Source organism: Pongo abelii, chromosome Y (assembly GCF_028885655.2).
Source record: "Pongo abelii isolate AG06213 chromosome Y, NHGRI_mPonAbe1-v2.0_pri, whole genome shotgun sequence".
NCBI classification, from domain to species: Eukaryota; Metazoa; Chordata; class Mammalia; order Primates; family Hominidae; genus Pongo; species Pongo abelii.
This window is the reverse complement of record NC_072009.2, coordinates 67,343,880-67,350,883: the sequence shown is the minus strand read 5'-3', so window position 1 is coordinate 67,350,883 and position 7,004 is coordinate 67,343,880.

Genomic DNA, 7,004 nt, shown 5'->3' with positions numbered 1-7,004 from the left:
TGTTAGTAAGCTTTTCAAGTGATTTTTAGGCATACTAAATTGTTTTAACCATTACCATTCTAATTCTTTAAACATGAATTATTGTATTTATGATTCCATCTTCATCAAAGTAAACTTTTGGTTAGCAAAAACGGTAGAAACCCCCTTATTCAATCAGATTGGGGCCAGTAATAAACAGATGAATCACAAATTTAAGTTAGATGGAGGAATCATAAGAAGTATTAGATGTAAGTCCTTAAAACCTAACTTTAATTTAAAAGACATGTGTAAATAAATTTGCCAGTATTTTGATGACAAGGTCAAAGCCTTGCACGGATTCAGAGTGGAGTTTCTTGTGGGAACTATGCCAATGATACGTTGTCATTGATTTCTTGTTCACTTTCTGTGAAGACAACTGGGGTAAAGCAATCTGCAATCCTAGATTACACAATTTTTCCCATTTGTTTCTAGTTGTCTTGCCAACAGTTAAGCTGACAGAAACTGTTTGAGTTTCTCATTTTTCCAACACATTTAGTTTATTTCTCAGAGAAACAACAATACTACTCTTATTTTCTCAGTTTACATAATATTTATTTTTTTATTTTTTTATTTATTTTGAGACGGAGTCTCACTCTGTCACCCAGGCTGGCGTGCAGTGGTGCGATCTCTGCTCACCGCAAGCTCCGCCTCCCGGGTTCATGCCATTCTCCCGCCTCAGCCTCCCCAGTAGCTGGGAGTACAGGCGCCCGCCACCATGCACAGCTAATTTTTTTGTATTTTCAGTAGAGACGGGGTTTCACCGTGTTAGCCAGGATGGTCTCGATTTCCTGATCTAGTGATCCGCCCGTCTCAGCCTCTCAACATAATATTTAATTAAATTGCATAACTAAAAGAACAAGAACAAATGGCGTAAACATATTTGGGAATGAACACAGTTTCTTCTTAGAAACCATACAATTTCTGTGATGGAAGGAGAAATGTACAGGCATTAAAAGTAGCTCAAAGACTTTCAGTTTGCAGTGGACATCAGTCAATAAGTTGTACAGGGGTGCCAGAAAGTGCTGATTGCAAATCAGTTAAGTGGAGGTCAGTTAAGGCAGCATCCACTGTATCTCAAATTGTAAAGTGAATGTTCTAAAACTGGGTTCACTTTTGCTATAAAGGACAAGATGATAAATATTTTAGGCTTTGCAAACCATAGGGTGTCTATAGCAACCATTCAACTCTACCATTGTAGCAGGAAATCACCATAGATCCATGGATGTGCTCCAATAAAACTTTATTAAAACAGGCAGCTGGGCTGAGGGCCATGTATATATCATGCTGTTTTCATACAATTTTCTAAGTTAGTAGTTCCCTGCCTTTTTAACAATCAAGGATTACTTTTAATCCTCTCCTCTGATTTTATGTTTCAAAAGCCTTTAAGAAAAATCCACCAAATATGTTTATTTTGTAATTTGGGGGGGGTTTCTTATTTTACTAATAAGTAATCAATGATATGTAAAGGCTACCCATTAGGTCAGTATGAAATAGTCAACATTATTAATCCTAATGACTCAGTTCTGGAGAGAAATAAAAAGTATTCAACCATATATATATATAACTTAAAATCTGTATAGCTTTTTCTGATGTAAATATATAACTTTTCGAGATTTTTCAAGTATTAAACACAACTTTTGGGAATCCTCACACCTGGCTCCCTATGATGACATTCAAGAATTCCTTAGGATTCCGGGAATCTTAGAATGGAAGTCACTGCTCTGTAGGAATGAATGAATGAATGAATAAGAAAGGGAAGAAAGAAGAAAGAGCGTGTCTACTAAATGTAAATTAATCATCAAGGAACGTTTATTTTGTTAATAAATTTGTCAACTTTAGGTTGCCAAATCTAACAAGATACCAACATGGCATTCATGGTGATCACACCTCTAGTCAAATTTTATTTTTGTTCATTGATTATACTATTAATATCCTGAAATACTCAAAACTTCTGTCTTAATTCTGTGAATAATTCACTTATTAATCACCCTATACACTACTTAACGAATGGAACGGTGTTTGCAATAAAGATAATTACAGGGCTAAAAGGGTTTTCTCTAGAGGCAGGTTATAGGTTTTTTTGTCTGACTGGAATAAAACAAAATTAATCAATATTTTCTGAACCAGTGGCTTTTGACTTAGTCATCTATTAATATCTATCAATCACTATAACCTCAGTCCTATTTCCTCCATTCTTTTTGCTATCATAAAAACTTGTCCATTGTTTTCCCTGTTAGATCTATATGTTTCTCCTGTTTTCTTTTCATCCAAACAACTGGACATCAACTTAGTACAGATAGTGCAAATGATCCGAACCCTACAGAACTCACTGTTTCCATTTACATAACTTACATAACTGTCAAGCTGAAATCACTCTCAAATTTTTTAATTCAAAATTTTAATTTAATTTAATCATATTTATTTATTCATTAATTAATTTATTTTGAAAATAATTTTAACTTGTATTTTACATTCAGGGGTACATGTGCCAGTTTGTTACATGGGTATATCTCATAATGCTGAGTTTTGGGGTATGAATGATCCCATCATCCAGATGCTGATTTGATATGGTTTGACTCTGTGCCCCACCCAAATCTCATGTTGAATTGTAATTCCCAATGTAGGGGGAATGACCTGGTGGGAGGTGATTAGCTCATGAGGGCAGATTTCCCCCTTTCTATTCTTAGATGGTGAGTTCTCATGAGATCTGATGGCTTAGACATATGGCACATCCACCCTGGCTCACTTGCTCTCCTGCCGCCATGGTAGAACGTGCCTTGCTTCCCGCTTCACCTTCTGCCATGATTATAAGTTTCCTGAAGCCTCCCAGCCATGCTTCCTGTACAGCCTGTGGAACTGTGAGTCAGTTAAAACTCTTTTTTTTATAAACCTCACGTAGTTCTATATAGCAGTGTGAGAACAGATTAATACATGAGCATAGTACCCAGTAGTTAGTTTGTCAAACCTTGCCTTCCTCCTTCTCCCCTCTGTTAGTCCCGGTGTTTATTCTTTCCATCTTTATGTCCATGAGTACCCAGTGTTTAGCTCCCACTTATAAGTCAGATCATGTGGTATTTCGCTTTGTATTCCTGCATTAATTCATTTAGGATAATGGCCTTCACCTACATCCATGTTGCTTCAAAGGACATGATTTTATTATTTTTATGGTGGCATAGTATTCCATGGTGTGTGAAATGGTTTGGAAGGTGGCCCCTATAAATCTCATCGTGAAATGTGATACTCAGTGTTGGAGGTGAGGCCTGGTAGGAGGTGCTTGGATCATGGGGGTGGATCTCTCATGGCCTGATGCCGTCGTTGTGATAGTGAATTCTTTCAAGATCTGGTTGTGTAAGGGTGTGTGGTACTTACCCCCAATCCCATTCTCTCTTGCTCCTGCTCTGGCCATGCGATGTGCCTACTCCCTCTTCGCCTTCCATCATGAGTAAAAGCTCCCTGGAGACTCCACAGGCATCATGCAGATGCCGTCACCATGTTTCCTGTACAGCCTGCAGAGCAATGAGCCAATTAAATCTCTTTTCCTTATAAATTACCCAGCCTCAGGTATTTCTTCATAGCAATTCAAGAAGGGCCTAATAATACAGTGCAGATGTACCACATTGTATTGATGCAATCCACTGTTCATGGGCACCTAGGCTGACTCCATGTCTTTGCTACTGTGAATAGTGCTGCAATGAACTTGCAAGTATATATGTCTTTTTGGTAGAATAACTGATTTTCTTTGGGCATATACCAGTAACGCAATTGTTGGCTTGAACGGTAATTCTATTTTAAATTCTTTGAGAAATTTCCAAACTGCTTTCAACGGTGGCTGAACTAATTTACATTAACACCAAATATGTGTAAATGTTCCCTTTTCTCTACAGCCTCCCAAGATCTGTTGTTTTTCAATTTTTTAATAGTAGCTATTCTGACTGGTGTAGGATGGTATCTCGTTTTGGTTTTGATTTGCATTTCTCTGATGATTAATGATGTTAAGCCTAATCTTTGCCACCAGAAAACTGGGAAAATACAGTGCTGCTTGTCAAAATAAATTGTTTTACTTTGATTTAAAAATAATAAATTGAGTAGTATATTTCTTCCAGCAAAATTAAGAAGTAAACATTTAGAAATGTACAGTACCTTGCTGTTAAGTCTTCACACAACTATGCCAATCGAACATAAAGGCCACCTTAAACTTTCATTTGAAATGAAAGAGAATTTTTAAGAGGTTAAGGGCTAGTAATTTGTTCAAGTCCTGAAGTTAAATTAGCTCAAGTAAATGCAAAGATTTTCCTTTAATTAAAGTCTTTTAAATGAGCAGTTTAAAGCATAGTTGGTTTCTTCCTCAAATCTTGTCCAAAGCCACTGTTTTCAACTCAGTATATCAAAGAAGCTTTCAGACATGATTATGAAGCTCTCTCAACTTACCATGTGCTATTTGCAACCTTAGATGGCTATCATTCTGGCTTTTCTACCTTTTAGCAACAATAAGCACACCCTTCCCATTTCTACCCCACCCTGACTTACCCCTCTTTGCATTTAATATATAATTTTTCTCAGTGTTCTTACACATCTTTAACTGTAAATATGACAAAAGTACACAGTATAGTACATGTGCCACATGTATAAATGTTGTACCTAGTCATACAATTTTCCTTTAAAAAAAGAAATATTTTATTTTCAAAAAGCAAAGACTCTAGGAATCTTTTCTAGCTGCCAGTCATAAAAACATAAATTCCTGGTTAGATTCCCAAATTTGCCTGACCATAAGAACCACTTGTGATACTTGCCAAACACATGTATTCTGAGTCCCATCTGTGATCTCCTGAATCAGAATCAGCAGGTGAGAGGCCTGGGAATACACATTTTAAACAAACGTCCACAGTGATTACGATTAGTCAAGCTTGAAAAAAATTTCACTAGGATCTTTATGACTGAATAACCTCACAAACATAGGAAAGTTCCTGAGAAAAATAAGAGCAGAATTTCAGAATTCTGCCTTTGCTGAAAGTGTTTGTTCCCTCCTCCTCTACTCATCAAGACCTGACTGCTTATGTAACTCCCCCAAACCACCAACACCTGGGAGGAGTTGAAAATGATTTTAATGAAGAAGAAAAGCTGATATTTAATTTCAAAACTGACGGTGACAATAGAAGGGAGAGGCATGAATTTATCTTAATTCTAACACAAAGCATTGTATTTGAGTCTACAAACGAAATTGGTTTCATTTTTATTTTTTGTAAGTGTTCACCAAACTGTATGCATATATAGAGGCTGGGCAAGAAAGAAAGAAATCCAGAAATATGGCATATGCCATCCCTTATTTATTTCCCCATGCGACCAGCCAACAGCTTCTTCACCTAGTCCCTGCTTCAAGCTGACTTTCTGTCTACTTCTCTATTGGAAATGGTGCTTCCCTAGACTGCCTCAATGTCAGTTACTCAGAGGCCTTTTTTCCATCTTGTGCTCCTAAACTTCTATGATATTAAATGATATTACTCTTTCTGGAAATTCTCCTTAGCTTTGATTTTATAATTTTACTCTAACTCTGTTTCATTCCTTCTTTTATAGCCTTTCTTTTCTCTATCCCTTTACTGCAGACATGTTGTACGGCTTTGTTCTTGATCTTCTGATCTCTCCACATTCATTCCCTCAGAGCATGTATCCATTTTCTTGGTGTCAGCCTTCTTGACTATCTGATTATTACCGTCATATAACGATGTTGGTGATGAGCATAGCTAACATATCCTAGTCATTTTCCATGTAGGTTGTAATAAGCACCCTATATAATTTGTACCATTTAATTCTTCAACCCTAAATGATACTATTTCTAACCACATTGTATGAGATGAGGAAACAGATTTTCATCAAGACCATGGAAAGCAAACGTGAGGAGCCCCTGTGTGTCTCGTTTGCTAATGCCTCTGGGCATCACAGCATGTGGATTGCGGTGGAATGGGGATTAGGAAGTGCAGCACTGTGAAAACACCAGAAAATACGTTATGATAGTGGTAAGGCCGCTCATCTCTGCACATTGAGATGGTTTTGTTTCTGAGTCAGGTTTGAGATGAGCCAATCCTGACTCCAAGGTGCCACCAGGGATCACGAATTTAATAAGATCTTCGTGGATGCTTGGAACCCAACTGGTCTCTGTTTTCTACTTTAGGGAAAGAGCCACAGCTTGAGTGGGGTGGTTTTGGTGTCACATACGCGATGAATAATACCCACCTCTGCAGAGGAATCACTGTGGACTACTCCTCGTTTCATCCCATGCTCTTGCGATGGATCCCTCTCACCTGTTTACTGATTTCATTCAAATTCTTCAGCGACCACAGGACCCCGACTTGCCTTCTCTATCCTGGTTCCCATCACTCTGCTTTACAGGCCTGGCCTGCTCGCGGCTCCTCACACCAGTGCTGCATGGCTCCCTCCAGGCCTCCGCCCTGTTTCCTCCATCAGACAGAACTAGCTTCCTCCATCTCTATCGGGCAAAAGCCTGCCCAGCGTTCAAGACCCTCCTCAGATGCCGCCTCCACGATTAGGCTTCTTCCTGACCCCTGAGCCTGTAACACGCGCCACCATAACTCCACTTCAGCCCACATTCTCACAGCACTCGCGACGTCTGCGGCCCTCAACATGGCGCTTCATTCTATTTTAGGGTATTTCCTGCTTGTTTCCTGCACACACAGTCGCGCGAGGCACAGCCCCGAGTGACCCGCGCACCAGTGGCCCGCGCTTCCAGCCGCGCCACCGCAGGCCGGCGAGGGCAGCCTGAGCCGCTTCCCGCCCCCGCGGGGACCGTCGCCAGCCCGCAGCTCTAGCGGGAGGCGGTTCCACAGCGCGCCTGGCAGCCCCACCACAGCCAGCACCGGCGCCTCTGGCGGGCTTTCCTCCCCTGGGTGGGGCGCGAATCCTCAGGGGCTCCTCGAGAGGGAGCCAGGGAGCAGCTGCGTGCGGACACCTTTCGGCCCTCTGCGACCGCCGTA